Consider the following 22,552-nt stretch of genomic DNA (forward strand, 5'->3'; position numbering starts at 1 on the left):
CCGTTAGAGATATACCGCCCAGGCCTAGTAAATGACCTGATCGACTACTTGATGAAAACACAACTCTACTCTCCTCTTACTTGTACCACTCCTCCTCAAATGCCTGCCTGTCTTCCTTCCTTCCTTCCTTCCTTCATCCCTCCCCAGCATCTTGAACATTCTTTACCTTCCTCGAGTTTGTCCAGCCCTCCATCACTCCCTACTCCATCCCCAAGGACTTAGAGGAGGACGTTTTATTCAGTCTGGATTACGTGTCCTACTTGGCACTGCGGTGGGGGGTGGAAGCGAGCGCGAGATAATGTATAATGAGAAAGCTTTCCTTGATTGATTTAAAGCACTCAGGTCAACCTGATTCTGGGTCATTGTCTCCCTAGTCGTAGCAAATCAGGCCGGTTACACAAAAGACTGTCTGGCTGCTGAAATACTGGTACCCAGCCAGCACACAAACTTCAGCCTTCAACACACGAGGGAATCTCCACTTCAAATAATGTTTCAACTACTTTTGCCAGTAACCGACAAGATATGGTTTCGCCTCATTGGAGAACCTCTTCGATTAAAACTAGCACTGTAGAGCTGACTTATACAGTGTTAGCTAACTATCTGGGGGACCAATCAGCAACATCCTGTTGAGAAACAATGAAAAACAGATCAGGATTCTCAGTACATCGCAGAGACAGGAATAAATATCTCCGGTAAGCAGAAGGGCGGAGGGGTGCGTTTCATCATTAACCACTCGTGTAATTCTAGGACCATACAGGAATTCAAGTAATTTTGTTCACCCGACCTAGAATACTTCACAATTAAATATCTCCCAAGAGAATTCTCCTCCGTCATCGTCACGGCCGTTTACATCCAACCTCAAGCCAAAACCGACAGCCCTCAAAGAACTTAACTGGAAATTGAAAACCACATTTATTGTAGCTAGGGATTTTAACAAAGCAAATCTGAGGACTAGGCTGCCGAAGTTCTATCAACGTATTGACTGTCCTACTCACGCCACTAAGACTCGACCATTGCTATACAAACTTCCAGAATGCTTACAAGGCCCTCCCCCACCCTCCTTTCGGCAAATCTGACCACGACTCCATCTTGCTCCTCCCGTCCTATAGGCAGAAACTCAAACAGGAAGTGCCCGTGCTTCGTACCATTCAACGCTGGTCTGACCAATCAGAATCCACGCTTCAGGATTTTTTTGATCACGTGGACTGGGATATGTTCCGGGTAGCTTGCGAAAATAGACAGATATGGTGACTAAGTTCATAAGTAAGGGAAGACCCCCATGAAATAGACAAAAATTGGCATTGGGCGAACCATATACACAATCGCAAATACCACCGAAATGGACGACAGTTCATCAAAACCATATTGCAACCGGAACATTACAAGTGTAATAAACCAGAAATCCCATAGCGCACTCCACCATAAATTTTCATATGGGAAATGGTCACAAAGTCAGGTCCCAAGGGTGACATTTTTATAAATTTTTTTGTCAATTATACCTATAGAGTAAACCGTATGGACATACAATTTTCTTATATTATTGAGTTTGTCCATTAGGCCTGTTTTGTCGATTTGCCATATACGATCACAGGAAGTCGGCTTCCGAACCATGTCCAAATAGCGTGCACACACACAAATAAATAATTTGGTCAGTAATATATATATATATATATATATATATATATATATATATATATAGCCCTAAATCAATCTAGAAGGTCTATTTGCCATGTTTGAGCATAGGAAGTAAGAATTTCTTGTTGATGTTGATTCAGCATGTCCATTTCGTAATGGGAAGTCCTTATGGATAGACATTGGCAATGGACACTGTCAACTTGCAGAAATTCATATTCACACTGACAATACAGCATATGTGTAATTGATTTCAGCCTGTCCATTTGGTGATAAATCCCTCATTAAATACATTGGAAATGTACACTGCCCACTTGCAATATAAAATGTACAATGCCAATATTATACTGCCATCAAGTCAGCCATGAGTCAATAAGATATCATACTGACACCAAACTCACTTTGTCCAAATCTTTCAGAAGCCAACTCACATATTTTAGAGCAGCCCACAATTCATAGCGCCTTCTGTTAAAACCATTAAAAAAAACCTTCAAAAACATAGTTACATTTGAGCTGCGGGTCCAGTTCTGACATTATGTGTTGGCCTAGCTGAGGCGACCCGAATCCCATAACATCTCACACAACGTCAGCAAAACAAAGGAGATGATCGTGGACTTCAGGAAACAGCAGAGGGTGGACCCCCCCTATCGATGGGACCACAGTGGGGAAGGTGGAAACCTTCAAGTTCCTTGGCGTACACATCACTGACAAACTGAAAATGGACCACCCACACAGATAGCATGGTGAAAGGCGCAACAGAGCCTCTTCAACCTCAGGAGGCTAAAGAAATTTGTCTTGTCACCTAAAACCCTCTCACATTTTTACAGATGCACAATTGAAAGCATCCTGTCGGCTGTATCACCGCCGGGTACGGCAACTGCACCGCCCGCAACAGCAAGGCTCTCCAGAGGGTGGTGTGGTCTGCCCAAAGCATTACCGGGGGCAAACTACACGCCCTCCAGGACACCTAGAGCACCCAATGTCACAGGAAGGCCAAAAAGATCATCAAGGTCATCAACCACCTGAGCCACTGCCTGTTCACCCCGCTATCATCCAGAAGGCGAGGTCAGTACAGGTGGATCAAAGCTGGGACCGAGAGACAGCTTCTATCTTAAGGCCATCACTGTTAAATAGCCATCACTAGCTGGCTTCCACCCGGTTACACAACCCTGCACCTTAGAGGCTGCTGCCCTATATACATAGACTTGGAATCACTGGCCACTTTAATAATGGAACACTAGTCACTTTAATAAATGTTACATACTGCTTTACTCATCTCATATGTATATACTGTATTCTATTCTACTGTATTTAGTCAATGCAACTCCCACATTGCGCAATCTAATATTTATATATTTCTTAATTCCATTCTTTTAGATGTGTGTATTGTTGTGAATTGTTAGATACTACTGCAATGTTGGAGCTAGGAACACAAGCATTTCCCTACACCCGCAATAACATCTGCTAAATATGTGTAGGTGACCAATAACATTTGATGCAGACTTCACCGTGAAACGCTTACTTACAAGCCCTTTCCCAACAATGCAAAGTTAAAAAGCAAGAAAAAGTACCAAATCTTTTTTTAATAAATAGTACAACGATAACGAGGCTATACACAAGGAGTACCGGTACTGAGTCAATGTGCAGGGGTATGAGGCAGTTGAGATAATATGTACATGTAGGTAGGGGTAAAAGTGACTAGGTAATCAGGATAGGCAATAAACAGCAGCACGTGTGAAAGTATGCACGCACACGCACAGTTGTTTCTTACTGCTAGCTTTTCAATACCACATCTCTTACCCGCAGCCAAGGTTAGGGACAACTCTGTCTGGTCTGCAAGTTCCTGCTTCTAAAGCTGCAATGTGTTATGAATGGGGGGGGGGGGGGTTAGTGTTAGGACATAGACAAACACACTACCATGATCCACACTCCATCCCCAGGTGGCAGCATCTACCGGGTCTAAATGCTGAGCCAAGCCTTTATTTGCACACAGGTGCTGCCAAATAAGGTGATAGTCAGCGAGTGTCCTAGCTGGAAGGGACGTGAGGCTGCTGGTTTTGTTTGATGGCGATGAGGCCTTTCGTTTGTTTTTGAGTCTCTGGATTGGGCACGCCTTGCGTATTTTTTTTTCTGTACATATTTATGTTTCGTCACCATCTGAAAAAAATACAGAACAAATAATAAATCTGCCGACCAAGAGGGCAAGAAGGAGCTGGCCCTGGACCTATGGTAAGGTAGAGGTCTCCTGGGTACCCACAGTCAACACCTAGTTGCACACCCTTACGTCTCAAATTCATGCACACATCAAATCAGGTTACAGATCATGTAGCTAGGCCTAAGACCCCTAAACATGACAAGTGCAGCAAAATAAGTCAGTCAGTTATTGTTTTCGTAACAAATAATTAACACGATTTGTCCAGAAGAGAGAGAGACACAGAACACCGCCTAATTTACTCACTCATCAATATTTCACAGCATACAGATGTCAACACGGCAGAGATGAGATGAGTTTTTTTTTTTTAGGTCAGGGCTTCCACCACACACACGCATATGCACGCACTCCAGGCACAGCACTGATGGTGGAGGAGACCCATATGTCACTACATTCCAAACTGCCTCTGGAAGCAACGTCAGCACAAGAACTGTTTGTAGGGAGCTTCATGAAATAGGTTTCCATGGCCAAGCAGCTGCACATAAGCCTATGATCACCATGCGCAATGCCAAGCGTCGGCTGGAGTGGTGTAAAGCGCACCGCTATTGGAATCTGGAGCAGTGGAAACGCGCCACTCTACTCGGCTGTGCTCGGCTGTACACAACAATACTGTAGGAAGGATAAAATAAACCTCACAATGGCCCCACGCCTTCCTGACATTTATGCACAGGCCGCAAACATTGAGCTAACTTCCTGTGGACACTGAACCACAGCCATTGATTGGTGCAGCAGGAGTAGACAAGCATGCGTGGGTATACTGTAGGAAATGTGGTGTTAGTGGTAGCCAGTTAGTGAGGTAGCCAAGGAGAACAGTGTCAAAGGAGAAGTTTACCCAAAAATCCTGAAACTCCCAAGTGATTCCATACAGTGGAGTTTGCCCTCTCCCCCGCTCTCTCCCTGGAGTGCAGGATAGAGACAGCTGCAAAAACAGTCACGTGATTCCTGATGTTGCTGGAAGCAAACCTTGCTCTGCTCCGTTGTCAGTGAATGCTTGATCCCCAAATGCATCGTTTTATTGAATGTGTACAGCCGAAATGGCTATTTTTGTCAAAAGTACTTTTTCCACCTAAAACATTATTTGATATAATTATTTGAGGTAGGCGAATGCCACAGCAGCAAAGATCGGGTAAGAACTGCACATGTGCGCCCATGTGGGGGAAACACTGCTAAGTAGAAACATATTTTCCGGTAAATTATACAGAAACAGTAAATACGATGTAAATACTCCTGCTGCCAACCTGTGTGTAGCAAGCACTTCAGTGAGGATGCATATGAATGAGAGATGCCATCTAATGACACAGCTTTTGCTATTGCATTTCCATGGACTGGATCTGGCGCAGTGCCAAAATACAAAAAGGCACATTGGAGAAGAGAAAGTGACAAAGCAAGCGTGCAGAGATATGTAGCCTAGACTGATCATTGAAGTTTGAGGTGTTCTTATTGTGTTATTGCCATTGCACATGTAGACATGCACGGAGTGTGCAAAATATTAGGAATGTGTTCCTAATGTTAAGTTGCACTCCCGCTTTTGCACTCAGAACTGCCTCAATTGGCTGGGGAATGGACTCTACAAGGTGCCAAAAGCATTCAGCGTGGACGCTGGCCCATGTTGACTTCAATGCTTCCCACAATTGAGTCAAGTTGGCTGGATGTCCTTTGGGTGGTGGACCATTCTTACACACAGGAAACTGTTGAGCATGAAAACTCCAGCAACGTTGCAGTTCTTGACACTCAAACCGGTGCGCCTGGCACCTACTACCATACCTCGTTTAAAGGCACTTAAATATTTTGTCTATTCACCCTCTGAATAGCACACACAATCCACATCTCAATGGTCTCAAGACTTTAAAAAATACTTATTTAAACCCGTCTCATCCCCTTCATCTACACTGACTGAATTGGATTTATAAAGTGACATCAATAAGGGATCATAGCTTTCACCTGGTCAGTCTATCATAGAAAGAGAAGGTGTTCCTAATGTTTTGTACACTGTGTTCATATGAAGAGGGTAAAGCAGTATATGAACATTGTTAAAAAGTGACCAGTGTTCAATGACTATGTACATAGGGCAGCAGTCTAAGGCGCAGGGTAGAGTAATGGGTGGTAGCCTGCAAGTGACTAAATTCAGGGCAGAGGCAGCTAGTCGTGACTATTTAACAGCCTCATGGCCTGGAGATAGAATTATATTTTTATTTAACTCGGCAAGTCAGTTAAGAACAAATTCTTAATTACAATGACGGCCTATCAAAAGGCAAAAGGCCTCCTGCGGGGGACGGGGGCTGGGATTAAAAATAAAAATAGGACAAAATACGCCTCACGACAAGAGACAAAACAGCACTACATAAAGACAGAAGCTGTTTTTCAGTCTCTCGTCCCCAGCTTTGATTCAGGAAAACCAGTGTTTTGAGTTGTGGCGTTGCAATCAACAGTCCCTTATCTCTGGTATATCTTTTCATGCATCATTCAAGACTTGGGGCTCTATTCAAATCTGTAAAGCTGAAGCGTTATAGATTCCGCAGTAGAAATGTAAAGGTATTTTTCAGATCGAGCCGACAAATGCTAAAGCGTGAAATGTTCCTTTAAAATTTGAATCGTGCAGTACAGCTGAACTTCTGCAATACGGATTGAATAGAGCCCGTAGTTTAAATTGCGTGCAGCACAATGTCTCAGGAAAGACTATCTGGGTTGTCAATATTCAGTAAAGAAAACAGTCGGCGCCCACAACCTGGACCTACAGGCCGTGGTGAAAACATTTGCACACAAAAATACAAGGCGACGCAGCTGCATACTGTAGCTACTATAGGCCTCTGCATTGAATATTTATTTAATTTACCTTGATTGAAGACCATTTGTGTAAGCTATTAGCCAGACAAAACCTGCTAAGTTCAACAATAAATAGTGGCTAAATGTATCCTTAAGCTGACTACTTTTTCCTCATTGTTAGGCTATTTGAGGTGTAATTTGTTTTATAGAAATAGTATAAATATCAGCCAAATACTGTATACAGCTATAGATAGGCTACACTGCATAATGAAAAATTCCATAGTAAGCTAATGTTTTGAGGGTGGACTGACTATTATTTGGCATTGACAGACTGGTTTTACGAACAACAACTTTCTATACAAGCTGGTAGAGAGTGAGGATGACTCATGTCATGCAGTTTCAGATAGGCTATAAAAGGACAGGTGTGTGTGTGTGTGTGTGTGTGTGTATGCATGCATGCATGCATGCATGTATGTATAGGTTGCTGATTAGTATGCTGTTTTATAGAAAATGAATTTTACAATCTGCAACATTTGAATTTCTAACTTTAGTTACTGAAAAAGTAAATCCATTATTCCAGAGAAACTGTTATGCCAGTGGTACTTGGTTGTTTTTCTAAGAAAAACTATTGCGCAACTGTACCATCTTCAGTATCTTCACTACACTGCTGCCCCCCCCCCCCCCCCCCACCACCCCCACAGAAAAACAAGAATCTCTGACATCAAGCTCCATATAAGGGCATATTGTGATGTTTCTACAAAGCAAGGTTTCCCCCATGAGGGTGCACATGTGCAGCTGTTACCCATCTCTGCTGCTGTGGCAGTCAGCTACATAAAATAATTAGATCAAATAAATCAAATGTTTTAGGTGAAAAAGTACACATTTCCTAATAGTACTTGACAAAAATAACTTATTTGCCTGTATGCTTTCAATAAAACAATACATTTGTCCATAGTTCGCAAATTTGTGAATCATGCATTCACTGACAGAGCAGTGACGTGTGTTTTGACACACACACACACACACACACACACACACACATATATATAAAATCCCAGCCCCTGTCCCCGCAGGAGGCCTTTTGGTAGGCTGTCATTGTAAATAATAATTTGTTCTTAACTGACTTGCCTAGGGAAAAAGGTTAAATAAATAAAAATTGTTAAAAGAATGAGGCCTGCATCCAGCAAAGTCACGTGACCCGTTTTTGCAGCTGTCTCAGTTCTGCACCCCAGGAAGAGAGGGACAACTCAACTGAACTAGTTTTAAAATGTATGGAATCACTGGGATTTGAATTTCAGGATTTGGGGTAAACTTCTCCTTTAACCAGAGGTAGAGCAGGTGAGGTAGAGCAAGTGTAGGGCTATAGGACAGCATGCCTCACAACAAAGTGTCTGCAGGACATGCCCTTTAAGCCAGTGAGGTAGAACACAGCTACTAATTGGTGCTGGCAAGGCTAGCGTGCTTGGGGACAGTACAGGAAATGCTGTGTCTTTTAGCCATTGAGGTAGAATGACCGTCACACTACAGTCTGTAATGCAGCACTAGATGGCTCAATGCGGGAAGGACAAACATTCCACCAAAATACACACACACATTACTATCTCAATGTACCTGTACTAGCAGAAATAGATGACAATACTATACTTCTGCTTTGGGTATCCACTGCCGTGTGCACTCTGAGGAACTAGTAACTGGATGTATAATATATTCTGTCTCTGTAGTTAGGGTATAAAACTAACTTCTGCATGATTACTCCAACACCATGATTTAGAGATTTCTCTTCTCGTTAAATATTGAAACCTTCGATGCCCGGGAGGCTCAGCTTGTAGACTAGTAGAAGATCAAATCCATGACGATTGCGATCAAAGCAGTTCCACTTCAACATGATATCTAGCCTGTTTATTTTTCAGTAGCAGAAAGCTTATTTCCTTGCTGCTATGTTCAACACACACACACGTTCTCTCTCACACACACACACACACAATCCACACACCCGCCCGCTGACCAAACCCAGTGCTTTTATGTTCTGTGTTTCTATTCAGATTGCAACATGTTGGTTGATAATGACCCGTGCTTTGTAAAAATGTCCTCTCCACTCTAAGCCATGCCTAGGCCTGTTCACTTACCATGCAGTGATTATGCTCTATCAGTTATCTGATTACAACAAGCATGTTGGAAGGCTTCCTGAGGTGTGTGTGTGGCCATTGTTCCTGTGTGATTATGGCTCTGCCAGCATGTGTGTGTGAGCACTGTGTTTGTGTGGGCAGTGGGCACAGTGTATTGTGTCTGATGGCCCATCCCAAAAGGTAGCTGATAGCCAGTGCAGATGCGGAGAGAAACAGCAATAGAAACCTTTCAAGACGTCCCCACACATCAAACATTTAAGGGCTACACTACCCAAAGTGCCAGAGAAAAGTGCCAGAGAGCGGTACATATTACCAAAGGCACATTTAGCCACAACAACAAAAAAGACATGGCCAATATTATACCAGGTTTATGATGTTATCATCTTGAGCGAATCACACCCTAAAGAATGTTTGATTCGGAAGAACACCACAAGCAAAATGCGTACAGTGTAAGCAAAACCAACCAAGCTCCAGGCAACAATTTACATTACCAGTAATGCTGTAATTACTCTAGTCTAGTAGGCTACCAACATAGCATAGTGAGCTACTTCAGTAGGCTAATTAGCAGTGGCATAAAGTACTTAAGTAAAAATACTTGAAAGTACTACTTAAGTAGTTTTTGGAGGTTTATATTTTTTGGGACAACTTTTACTTGACTACATTCCTAAAGAAAATAATATATGTTTTACTCAATTCATTTTCCCTGGAACCCAAAAGTAAAAAAACAAAAACATTTTGAATGCTTAGCAGGACAGGAGAATGGTCCAATTCACACACATCAAGAGAACATCCCTGGTGATCCCGTCTGCCTCTTATCAGGCAGACTCCCTAAACACAAATGCTTTGTAAATTATGTCTGCGTGTTGGAGTGTGCCCCTGGCTATCCGTAAATTAAAAAAACAAGAAAAATGGTGCCATCTGGTTTGCTTAATATAAGGAATGTGAAAATATTAATAGTTTTACTTTTCATGATTAAGTATATTTTAGCAACTACATTTACTTTTGATACTTAAGTATATTTAAAAATCAAATACTTTTAGACTTTTACTCAAGTAGTGTTTTACTGGGTGACTTTCACTTTTACTTGAGTCATTTTCTATTAAGGTATCTTTACTTTTACTCGAGTATGTCAATTGGGTACTTTTTCCAACCACTGCTAATTAGGCTACTCTGTAATTGCATTCTAGTAGTTTTTTGTCATTAGCCAACACAAGTGGAATAAAGCAGTCTATTGGGACAAGAACACTATTCTACATTGACCAATATAAAGCCTATGTTAAACTGCCAAACCGCATAATAGTCTAAATACAAAACAGACGAACCTCTCTCTTGTGAGCTACTTTAAAAGAATGAATACTGGAATTTATCTGAACATTATCATAAAATGCCCATGGCAGTCTTTCCCCCATCGAACGTGTGGGTCTGTGACTTCTGGAACGAGTAGAAACAAAATCTTTCAAATTGAAATGGACAATCATCCTTCTTTCGGGTCCTTCCTCCCTACACCTTACGAACTGGTGTAGCGAACACTGTTGCCTCTTCAAATCCCAAGTGGCCAGCCAACAACATACAAGTAGGCTTGAAACAATCTTGATATCTAGTGCAGAAATCAGTATGTGTTCATTTTCTAGAATCTGGGCAACATTTGTGGAGCCAGCAACGGCAAATTAGAATTGGTTACGGTAATGTAGCGGTAAAGCTATAGACTTGCCTTCTTGGCACCCTCCCAATCCCGCTATCCTCACTGCTCCGAAAATACCTCCTTTCTTTCCGCTGTTTCATTTGAATCAATCGAACAGAAGACCTCCAACCAAAAACGGATAGCATTTGTAAAATAATGTTGCACTCACCGACTGTTACTTGGTTTTCATTAGTTCCAATTTCACTCACTGGGATAAGCGTGCAGCAGCGTTTAGCGTCCTGTAGCTAACTAGTAGCGTCACAGAAGAAAAGCCAGGGTGGCTGGGCAGGCAAGAAGGCTATAGCAGCTCTGTCGCTAGTTGCCTCCCCCTGCAGATATGAGAACGCCCCTAGCGAGAAGTCACTTCTCGAGGGCGGGCCTGGCGACGAGGCGACGAGAGAAGGAGGAGACCCGAGTAAAATGCAGACAGACAACACATATGGAGTGCAGCGGTGGGGAAAAAAGTACCCAATTGTCATACTTACAGCAAAAGTAAAAGTAAAGATTCCTTAATGGAAAATGACTCAAGTAAAAGTGAAAGTCACCCAGTAAAATACTACTTGAGTAAAAGTCTAAAAGTATTTGTTTTTAAACGTACTTAAATATCAAAAGTACATGTAATTGATCAAATATACTTAAGTATCAAAAGTAAAAAAATATATATAAATAATTTCAAAGACCTTATATTAAGATAACCAGATGACATAATTTTCTTGTTTTTATTTATTTACGGATAGCAAGGAGCATGCTCCAACACTCAGACATAAATTACAAACGAAGCATGTGTTAGAGTGAGTCCACCAGATAAGAGGTAGTAGGGATGACCAGGGATGTTCTTTTGATAAGTGTGTGAATTAGACCATTAAAAGTTGTAAAAAATATAGTAAGGAAAGTACAAATAACCCAAAAATCAACTTAAGTAGTACGTTACGCCACTGATGGAGTGAATGTAGCAACCAGATTTTGGATACATTACAAACAATTCAAAGGTACTCTCAGGTAAGCAATTATAAAGCAATATCTCTGTACTGTAGCTCAACTTCTGTGACTTAAATTGAAAGACATTAATACCACAGAAGATAATAATTAATTCTAAGCACCCTAACTTTACTGGCTAAACCCCAGAAGAGAAGAAAAAGGCAGTGAGTCAATATCTCAAAGCCCATGAAAATTAAATGAGATATGCATTATCTCTCTGGCCCTATTCCCACTACTTGAGATGGAGAGTCTGAGGAGCGGAGTGGCAAAAGAGATTTAAACTTTTAAATTCACGTTACATCCTTGCCTTACCTTTTCATTGTGGCTGGCAACGCGACATTCTAGGTGCGCAGCTCAAATTGAGCCCCACAGTGGACACCTTTAAAACCTAGCAGTCAAACACGGAAATGGTTCCAAACGTTTTTTCACTATTCATTTGATCCATTGTGGGTTTTAGAAAGACTTCAAATAAGGGCTGTGTTTCGTGTAGGATTACCCTGGCTTGATGTTTTGATAACGTGTAAATTTATTTTGGACAAAGTGACTTTTATCCCTATATTCCACTCTATTTACTCTCAGATTCAAAAATGCTAATTGGCATCAAAGTAGACATCATGCAAGACTACAAATCCCTGCAAGCTCCTGCACATCATCTACTAGCTACCTTGATTCAAAACGAAATATATATATTGAACATTTTAATTTACTGTTCACTGTTCCTAATAGCAGTAGCAGTCAGATATTTATGTGCCATGAATACTAGGCTAGTTTTTTTGCAAATAACTTATATAGCTAGCAAGCTACCTAGATTATATTAGTAACATACTCTTATTTTACCAGATCCTTGTCTCCTTCAGCCAGTGGAGGTCTTTATTTAATCCCTTATAAGTTCTGCCAACACTATGAACAGGGTGAAGTATAATTAAAATCATGGTGTCAGAATGCCCTGCTGTATTGAAGCATATCTCTCTCTCTCTCTCTCTCTCTCTCTCTCTCTCTCTCTCTCTCTCTCTCTCTCTCTCTCTCTCTCTCTCTCTCTCTCTCTCTCTCTCTCTCTCTCTCTCTCTCTCTCTCTCTCTCTCTCTCTCTCTCTCTCTCTCTCTCTCTCTCTCTCTCTCTCTCTCTCTCTCTCTCTCTCCTCTCTCTCTCTCTCTCTCTCTCTCTCTCTCTCTCTCTCTCTCTCTGTGTGCTGGAGTCAGAGCAGATCCCCACCAGCTGCAGCCTGTTCCATAATCAAGACCTCTACAAATACTCAGTCCTGCCACTTCCACACTGCCAGATCGTAATCTCTGCTCAGTCAGTCTACAGTTCTAGCTGTTTGTTACTGTTCAGATCCTGTTATCATGTTGTGCCTGTTTTCCTTGCTTGATGCTGTTTTCCTATCCGCTACAGTTCTGCCCGCTCTGACTCTGGTCCCTGTCTCCAGTCCCACATCTCGTAATCCTGCTACTCTGTCCTGGATCTCCCACTCTACTACTCCCTTGGATTCCCCTCCGGACTTGCTTTCCCTGTCCCAACCTCTCTCACTCCAGCCTCAGCCTCCGCACCTGGTTTCCTGCAACCCACCTGAGCTTCCCCTGGCCTGCACTCCATCTCCCCCTGTGTTGCAATAAAATACCTTGGTTACTTCATCCCAGTTTCCTCATCTGAGTCTGCTCTTGGGTTCCCCTGTTCCACTCTGCGTAACACATGTTCTGTTGCAGATTCAACGCTAGATTAAGGAATTGCAGAATGTTTTTAAATGGTCGAATTAATACATTAAATTCCAATAATTACATTGTTTTAAAGAAATCAAAATAGTGAACAATGCATACATGACTTTTATACATAACATATAAACATCTGAATTTAAGTAAACATTAAATGATTTATTCCTCGATGTCACAAACCTGAGACATCGAAGAACATCATATGAACTATTATTACTATCCTAGAGCGCACAGATTCTTCAGATTTTCCATTTTAGGAATTAGACCAGCACAAGTAACACAACATGTAAAACAGCATATTGGGATTTTGCTGGGTGAGTTATGAATAGAAAAGCTGGATGCTTAAGGTAGGTTTAATATAAAATACTAGATCAACTCCATCAGAATGAGAAACACACTTAATACACTCGAAACAAAGAAGCCATGCCTAAACGCAGCTATATCAACACCCTTCTTGTCAAGGTCCATGTTGCTACTGTCAACTGTGAGGAGCACATTTACCATTGCATTCAGTTTGAACCCCAGAATAAGGAGGACAGCATTAAACAGGTGAAAAAAAGTATTTAAAAAAAAGTATATATATAAAAAAATAATAAAATAGAGTACACCACAACACTTTTACACGTGTTACTGAGTCTAGATGTTATCAAATCAGAAGAACAAGTGAAGGAAGCAGCATAGTGAAAAGGGTTGAAGGTAGGGCATGTTTAATGAGATAAGATGGGGAATTTCAAAGTGTCAAAAATTGAGGGACCATGGGGCATTAAAGGCATAGTGTGGAATAAGGGGTAGCTAGAGAAAAGGTTTCCCATGGAATAAACTTAAAATGGGGAGCTGGTGTGCTTCTGCACCCCTTTTAGGTCATTGTCACAAAAATCTGGCCCATGTCCAGTCATACTCAAGGTCTCAGCCCGTGTCCCTCGACGTTATTCCGTCACAGTTGCAGTATTCAAATCGTGGTCATCGTATGTCTGTGAATCACAACATTAAAGGCGATGAGTGATCACAGCATTTCCTCAAATTGTCTATGGACTCAATACAACTTAAGCATTGAGGACAGAATTTTATTGACAACATGGTGGTTTACACTATGTCTACTGTGTGTGAATGATGGAAGAATCTTACCCCAGCTGAAGGTCCATTTGAGTGTGTGTGGTCACTTAGGCCTGCACATCAACCAGTACTGGGATTATTGGAAACTTGGGATGCTTGCTTTCAAAGTGTTCCTTGCAAATCTTTGGGTATGCATCTATAAAGGTCAAGTACAAAATTGAGAAAGTTCATCTGTGGCTTAGATTGAATTTAAAGTTGACACATTATAAACTAAGCAATATGATCCAACAAACTACTACCTATATGAAAAACTGACTGTACAACCCAGGCCAGTACAATAGCCTACACATGGAGAGGAACCTAAAGGTACATACAGTACCAACCAATATTACTCACCGACAGACCGGGCAGGTGTGGACCAGTGCTGCCTTGGCTGCAGTCCTCTGGTTCGCAGCTGCTCCCTTCTTAGCAGCCGCCACCTTGGCATCAGTCAACAAGGTCAACTTCAACTTAAGAGTGGAGCAGGAGTTAGATATTAATACACCCCCTCCCCCCCAAATTGTACCTATAGTTCAGAATAATGACTTAAATGGGTGGACAGCTCCATATCTTAATGGCAGGAGTGTGAATAAGCTTTTGTTCCAGCCCAGCCCCATACCTGATTACAAGTCATAGCCTATCGCCGTGATTCGGTATGTTGATTATTTAAGTCAGGTGAGCTGGGCTGGGAGAAAACCCTTTACACACTCCTGCAATGACTGAAACAGACCAAAGCAGGAGAATAGTGTTCCAGGTTGAAACTGTTTACCTAGTTGAGAGGTGATAAGTCAGGCACAAACATTGGTTCTGGAAAAGAGAAGGTGAAAATAAGGTTTGCAATTTGGCATCACTAACATGACAGTAATTCTACCTCAAAAACAGTTCATTTAAAACCCATCATAGCAGGTATGACTAAATAAGGTTACACAACCTTGCCTACTAGATATACGAATGATCTGATGTCCAGAGGGTAACAAGGGAAAGGGGGATACCTAGTCAGTTGTACAACTGAATGCATTCAACTGAAATGTGTCTTCTGCATTTAACAGCAAACATACCAATGTTTTCCTGCAGTAAAGTATGCACACTGTTGACTCGAGAAGATGAATCAGTTAATCTCTGAAACCTCTCAAAAAGCCAGACTAAAATAATACAGCTAGTTTGTGTAGCTACAAGTCAAGTAGTACTTGAAGTAGGCTACCCACCACTCACCCACAGACACAAACATTATCAAGAATGCCTAGCCCTAGCTTCACCATCTAAGTTAGCTAGCTAGTTATCTAGCAAGCTAGATGGTTGGTTTATAAAAGTCAATGAAAGGGAAATCGTTTTTATGAATTTCTCATGCATTTAAATGGCTAGACAAATAGACAGCTAATTTAGCCATCTAGCCAGGCTACTGTTGCTAACTACCTAACAATGAGCTAGCTAGCTAAATAACAGCCATTTTCAATTAAAAATTTAACCAAGACAGTTCACAGAATTGTAAATTTAAACAAATTTAGCCAATTTATTTATAGTTAATCCAGAGAGTCTTACCTTTTCCTCGATCCGGCAGTCTCGTCCAGATCATCATGGCCCTGGTGAGTAATGTGAAGGTTGAGATAGACATTTGTAGTTCTGTATGATAGCCACATTAACAGCTAATTAGCATTTCGTTTTGGGGGGCTAAATACAGGCGAATATATATTGATAAAAGTCCCCTTATTAAAACAACACGCCAGAGCAAGCCTACATAAAACACAGCCCTTATTTGGAGTATATCTAAAATTCACAATGGATCAAATTAAATGTGGAAAAATTATTGGAAATATTTCTGTGTTTGGCCGCTAGGTTTTATGGGTATTATGACTCTGTGGTAGACTATTGACCGCAAATATCACAGTAGCCACTAACTATTTAACAATCTGAGCAACTTTTCTTCTAAAACATATTACAATATTGAATAATGCAACCAAACCATATTACACTTTCAAATAATGCAACAATCCACGAGCATGTGCAGACAGGTAAATGGTTTATTTTCTCGTCCGTACACATTAAATTTGCTAACAATACACTGTGCAACAACTCAATTCACCCTTGCCCTCTTTAAACAACACCATTTTTGAAAACTTTTGCAAAGGTTAAAGTCTACAAAATGCAGTTCACTCTATTTGATACAGATTCTACTTTTCGAAACAGAAAACTGTTTGGAGATCAAATGTTTCATCAATGAGAAAATTTGCCGAATGTCTGACAAAATCCATTTAGCTCCGTCTCCTCCCACTGCCGCCACTGGGCTTCCTCTCATCACTGTATGTGACCGACCGGCTCGTTTCGGTTTTATGTAGCAAAATTTGAAATAGTGTTTTTTACATTGGATAAAAGTACTCAGAGCTAGAAAATTGTATATCATACACTACAGTTGAAGAACAATGGGAAAGTAATTCTGCTTTGAAAGTTGATAAACTTGTAACCTCACTTTTGAGAAAATGGCATTTGAACGTTTTAGTACACATACTGGAGAGCTCCTCTTTGTCTACACCCATTCAGCATCGTTCACACCCTCTTAAGATTTAGCCCCCCCAACTCTTTAAGGAGCGTTCAGAGCGCACACTGAATGCTCTGGCCGAGGAGTAGGGTTGATCCGAGCTTTCTGTCCTATTACACTATTACCCAAGCTAACTGGCTAACGTTGGCTAGCTTGCTAACCATTATAATCTCCCTAACAGAGCTGGTTAGGCTGTTTTAGTGTTTTTATTCGACACAAACCTTCAAATAGGTATGTAATGACACAATATATAAACTCTTTATAATGTTTTATTTACATTTTAGAGGTGATAAGTTGGACAGATCGGGTGAAAAAAGCAGTTTCCCCACACGGCTTATCTCCCTCTTTCCCTATCACGCAGTAGGTTTCACTTCCCCACCCGTCATTTTTAAAAAGGCCAGACGAAGCTCATTGCCTTCTTCAATTATGCAGAGACGGGCAGCATGAAGGTCTCATCATTGATTTTGCTGGAAATGGGAGAAATTGTGCTTTACAATGGTATTCATATTACAGTTGACCTGGAAGTATTGCATTTTTGGGGCGCTAGAATAAGGTCAATTGTACGTTACAGTGCGATGTACAGAAGTGCGTTAGCTTACAGTAGCTAGCTAGCTAAACAATGAGCCATAATCCTAATTCATGACATTACTACCCTTAATGAATTTACAGGTAGCTAATGAACCATGTTCAATCTTAGCTAGCTAACATTAGGCTATAACTAGCAAACCAAATAGCTCTGGGATACGAATAATATTACTACACAGATCATACACGTAACATTAGGTCGCTGACCTAACAACAGCACTCAAGCACCAAAGTTAACTTGCTAACGTTGGTGTCACGTCCTGGCCAGTATAAGGTTAATTGTTTTTGTAGTTTGGTCAGGACGTGGTAGAGGGTATTTGTTTTATGTGGTTCGGGGTGGTGTGTTTGTGTAAAGGGTGTTTGATTTAGTATTTCCGGGTTTTTGGTTGATGGTCTATGTGTTTGTATTCTATGGTTAGTCTGGTGTGTGTGTTTCTATGTTTGGTTAATTGGGGTTGGGACTCTCAGTTGAAGGCAGGTGTTGTCTATCTGCCTTTGATTGAGAGTCCCATATATTAGGGTGTGTTTGTGTGTGATTTGTGGGTGATTGTTCTGTGTTGAGCCTATGCTTTGCAGACTGTCAGTTTATCGTTCGTTTTCTTGTTTGTTGTTTTTGTATTCGTGTTGATTTAATTAAATGTTCAAAATGAACAACTGCACACCTGCTGCGTATTGGTCTACCTTTTCTGATGACGATTTCGCATTATCGTCAGAAGACGAAGATACTTGTGACAGAACCACCCACCACTCAAGGACCAAGCAGCAGAAGAAGGAGCAGAGGGAATTCGAGTTGGACTGGCGGGAGAAGTGGACCTGGGAGGAAGTTCTGGACGGGGCCGGACCTTGGCACCAGGCTGAGGATTATCGCCGCCCGCAGTGGGAAATTGAGGCAGCCAAGGCAGAGAGGCGGAGGTACGAGGCCAAGTACGCGCTGAGGGAGAAGCACGAGAGGCACCCCCAAGAAATGTTTTGGGGGGGGCACACGGGTAGTTTGGCTAGGCGTAAGAAGAGCCGGAAGCCAGCTACCCGTGGTTATATGGAGGAGCGTATGGGGTGGAGAGCGCTATGTTTCGCTGAGGAGCGCACTATTTCACCCATACGCACGCACAGTCCGGTGCGCGTTATTCCAGCCCCTCGCAGGTGCCGTGCTAGAGCGGGCATCCAGCCTGGTAGGAGGATGCCTGCGCAGCGCATCTGGTCGCCGGTACGCCTCCGAGGACCAGGCTACCCAACTCCCGCTCTACGCACGGCTACCATCAGGCCCCTGCACAGCCCAGTCTGCCCTGTACGAGCACCCCGCTCGTACAGGGCTACTAGTTCCATCCAGCCAAGATGGGTTGTGCAGGAGGTAAGATCGAGACCGACTGTGCGCCTCCATAGCCCTGGGTTTCCAGCTCCTGTCTCTCGTGCGGACCCAGAAGTGCGTCAACCCAGTCCGACTCGTCCTGTTCCCGCTCCCCGCACTAGCCTGGAGGTGCGTGTACATAATCTGGTAAGCCCAGTACCAGCACCACGCACCAGGCTACAAGTGCGTCAACCCAGCCACGCCAGTCAACAGTCGTCACCAGAGCTGCCCGCCAGTCAACAGTTGTCACCAGAGCTGCCCGCCAGTCAACAGTCGTCACCAGAGCTGCCCGCCAGTCAACAGTCGTCACCAGAGCTGCCCGCCAGTCAACAGTCGTCACCAGAGCTGCCCGCCAGTCAACAGTCGTCACCAGAGCTGCCCGCCAGTCAACAGTCGTCAGAGCTGCCCGCCAGTCAACAGTCGTCAGAGCTGCCCGCCAGTCAACAGTCGTCAGAGCTGCCCGCCAATCAACAGTCGTCAGAGCTGCCCGCCAGTCAACAGTCGCCAGAGAGGTCAGACTGCGCTGAACTGCCGGAGTGGCCAGACTGCGCTGAACTGCCGGAGTGGCCAGACTGCCCTGAACTGCTGGAGTGGCCAGACTGCCCTGAACTGCCGGAGTGGCCAGACTGCCCTGAACTGCCGGAGTGGCCAGACTGCCCTGAACTGCCGGAGTGGCCAGACTGCCCTGAACTTCCGGAGTGGCCAGACTGCCCAGACTGTCCCGAGTTGCCAGACTGCCCAGACTGTCCCGAGTTGCCAGACTGTCCCGAGTTGCCAGACTGCCCAGACTGTCCCGAGTTGCCAGACTGCCCAGACTGTCCCGAGTTGCCAGACTGCCCAGACTGTCCCGAGTTGCCAGACTGCCCCGAGTTGCCAGACTGCCCCGAGTTGCCAGACTGTCCCGAGCTGCCAGACTGCCCAGACTGTCCCGAGCTGCCAGACTGCCCCGACAGCCTGGAACGGCCTGAGCCGGAGCCACCTCCAGAAATAGGTGGGTTGGGGAGGGGGGGTGTAGCACAGTGCCGTCGTTGACGGCAGCCACCCTCCCTTCCCTCCCTTTAGAAAAGGGGAATTTTTTTTGGTGTTGCTTGGGGTTATTTTTTGTTAAGGTGCTTCTGGGGTAGCACCTTTAAGGGGGGGGTACTGTCACGTCCTGGCCAGTATAAGGTTAATTGTTTTTGTAGTTTGGTCAGGACGTGGCAGAGGGTATTTGTTTTATGTGGTTCGGGGTGGTGTGTTTGTGTAAAGGGTGTTTGATTTAGTATTTCCGGGTTTTTGGTTGATGGTCTATGTGTTTGTATTCTATGGTTAGTCTGGTGTGTGTGTTTCTATGTTTGGTTAATTGGGGTTGGGACTCTCAGTTGAAGGCAGGTGTTGTCTATCTGCCTTTGATTGAGAGTCCCATATATTAGGGTGTGTTTGTGTGTGTGATTTGTGGGTGATTGTTCTGTGTTGAGCCTATGCTTTGCAGACTGTCAGTTTATCGTTCGTTTTCTTGTTTGTTGTTTTTGTATTCGTGTTGATTTAATTAAATGTTCAAAATGAACAACTGCACACCTGCTGCGTATTGGTCTACCTTTTCTGATGACGATTTCGCATTATCGTCAGAAGACGAAGATACTTGTGACAGTTGGCTAGCTTGCTAGCTACTTCCAGACACAAATGAGAGAACAGTTCACTGACCATTTTACTCACACTAGCAGAGCTGGTTAGGCTGTTTTTATGTTATACAGAGCGTTGGTGACATCAACTGTGCTGCTGGCAAAAATGTAATTATGCTTTTTTGCCAACGTTTACTGACAACAGCCGTATTCAACAGGTGTTGAGCTTTCGTAAATTCATAAATTATTCTGCGCTCTGGCACACTCAGACGAGAGTTCTCTGAAATCGGAGTAGATAGCCAGAGCAAATTTACCAGCTACGTCTATCAAAAGTTGTAGCAGTGACATCATGAACATGTTGCATAGTGGAGTCTTTTGTTAATACATGTAGCTAGCTAGCTATCTAAACAATGAACCATAATCCCAACTCATGCCATTACTACCCTGCATGAATCTACAGGTTGCTAACCAACCAGGTTCAATGTTAGCTAGCTAATATTAGGCTATATCTAGCAAATCAAATAGCTCTGAGATACGAATAATATTACTACACAAATCATACACGTAACGTTAGCGAGCCAGCCAGCTAACGTTAGCTAGCTATCTAACAGTACACTTTAACTGGAAATGAAAATGACTGACAAAATTAGAAATGTGTAATATCTGAAAATGTAACTAGCTAGACTATCTTACCCGTATACATGAATGGATGCTTCTCCCTCTGTCACGGAAGCTATGGTTGCCCTTAGTTTGAAGATGTAATCCGGAGACAGGTGTTTTCTCCATCTCCTTAGCTATCATACTCTAATTCCATTGATTTCAAAACTCGGTCGTCCAGAATGTGGAGAGCAACACATATGCAGTTTTACTACGTGATTACCTACTACACATACTGACCAGCTCAAATAGACAGAAGCATGCTACATGGCAGACCAATCCGAACTCAACCCTCGGCATGTCCAGCCCACTCATTTTCTCAGCCAATCATGGCTAGCAGGAAGTTTGCTCGTTTTTTCTGTGGCTAAACAAACTAGGCTCGTAATTTAACAATTTTATTTGTATTCACAGATGTCATAGAAGTTTGTTTTTAAGGCACATGAAAGTTCTCATGTTCCAGAAGGCATTTCTGCCAGAAAAAAAAGCATTTTGAGAAGAAAAAAAAAGTTTACATTTAAATGGCTCTTTTGTGAAGTAGTGACGCGTGACATACACCTAGTTTCCTGAAACTAGTCACATATTTGGTACTGAGTGGAAACGCCAACCAGATGCTTTACATTTATACATCCAGTGAAATATATGGCTCAATATGTATAATGATCAAGTAATGTTAGCATATCAATAATGAATGTTTAGCCCTCCTATACAAATATAAAGGTACAGTAACATTATCATAGTGTCATTAATATTATAATGTAGGCTACACAGCTAGGTAACATTAGCTAGCTAGCTAAACAAAATAATTGCTGCATCCTCACATAAACACGCTGGCAGTAGCTGAATGCTGACGTTTAGCTGAACAATAGCTAGATAGTAGCTCTTAGGCTTAACTACCATATTAAAGTTACCTTAGAACAAACCAGGCTTCATTTTGTCAATATCATGGAAGTCATTACATGACGTTAAAGCAAATTGAGACTGAAAACTTTGATAATTCCCTGGGGAGCTGCTTCTTGCCTGGATCTCGTGGCTCAGTGCAGTCAAGCAGAAAATGAAAAATACTTGAGATTTTAAGCTATGGGGACAATTTCAGAATTAAACAGGCTCAGGCTCTATGAATTAAACAATTTCAGGTACAAACTCAATAAAACAAGTCAACTTACTGTTGAATTAGGATAGTACGATACACAAGGTGCAATTTCGAAGCTTAGTTGTGCATCAGCAGTTTTCCTCTTGTTATACACTGAGTATACATGGACTGATCAGGTGAACCCAGGTGAAAGCTATGATCCCTTATTGTTAAATCCACTTCAATCGGTGTACATGAAGGGGAGGAGACAGGTTAAAGAAGGATTTTTAAGTCTTTAGACAATTGAGACATGGATTGTGTGTGTGTGCCATGGGCAAGACAAAATACTTAAGTGCCTTTGAATGGGGTATGGTAATAGGTGTCACGTCCTGACCAGCAGAGGGAGTAATTGTATTAGTTTTGGTCAGGACGTAGCAGAGGGTTTGTGTTTTGTATGTATTTCTACGTTCTGTCTAGTTTAGTTTTTCTATGTTTAGGATTGGGTGTTGGACTCTCAATTGGAGGCAGGTGTTTCTAGTTGCCTCTGATTGAGAGTCCTACATATAGGT

At 42.5% G+C, this 22,552-nt stretch overlaps 1 protein-coding gene across 3 annotated transcripts in view; it reads right to left on the reverse strand.

Moving 5' to 3' along the window:
- ppp1r16b (protein phosphatase 1 regulatory subunit 16B) overlaps positions 1–10,742 on the reverse strand; it is a 113,498-nt gene extending 102,756 nt beyond the window's left edge. The window contains exon 1 of one of the 3 annotated variants that reach the window (XM_014165825.3): positions 10,584–10,742. The gene's annotated coding sequence lies outside the window, so the exon portion shown is untranslated. 3 annotated transcript variants of the gene reach the window in all.
- Positions 10,743–22,552: the final 11,810 nt, after the last annotated feature.

This window comes from Salmo salar, chromosome 22 (genome assembly GCF_965601325.2).
Source record: "Salmo salar chromosome 22, fSalSal1, whole genome shotgun sequence".
Classification (NCBI taxonomy): domain Eukaryota; kingdom Metazoa; phylum Chordata; class Actinopteri; order Salmoniformes; family Salmonidae; genus Salmo; species Salmo salar.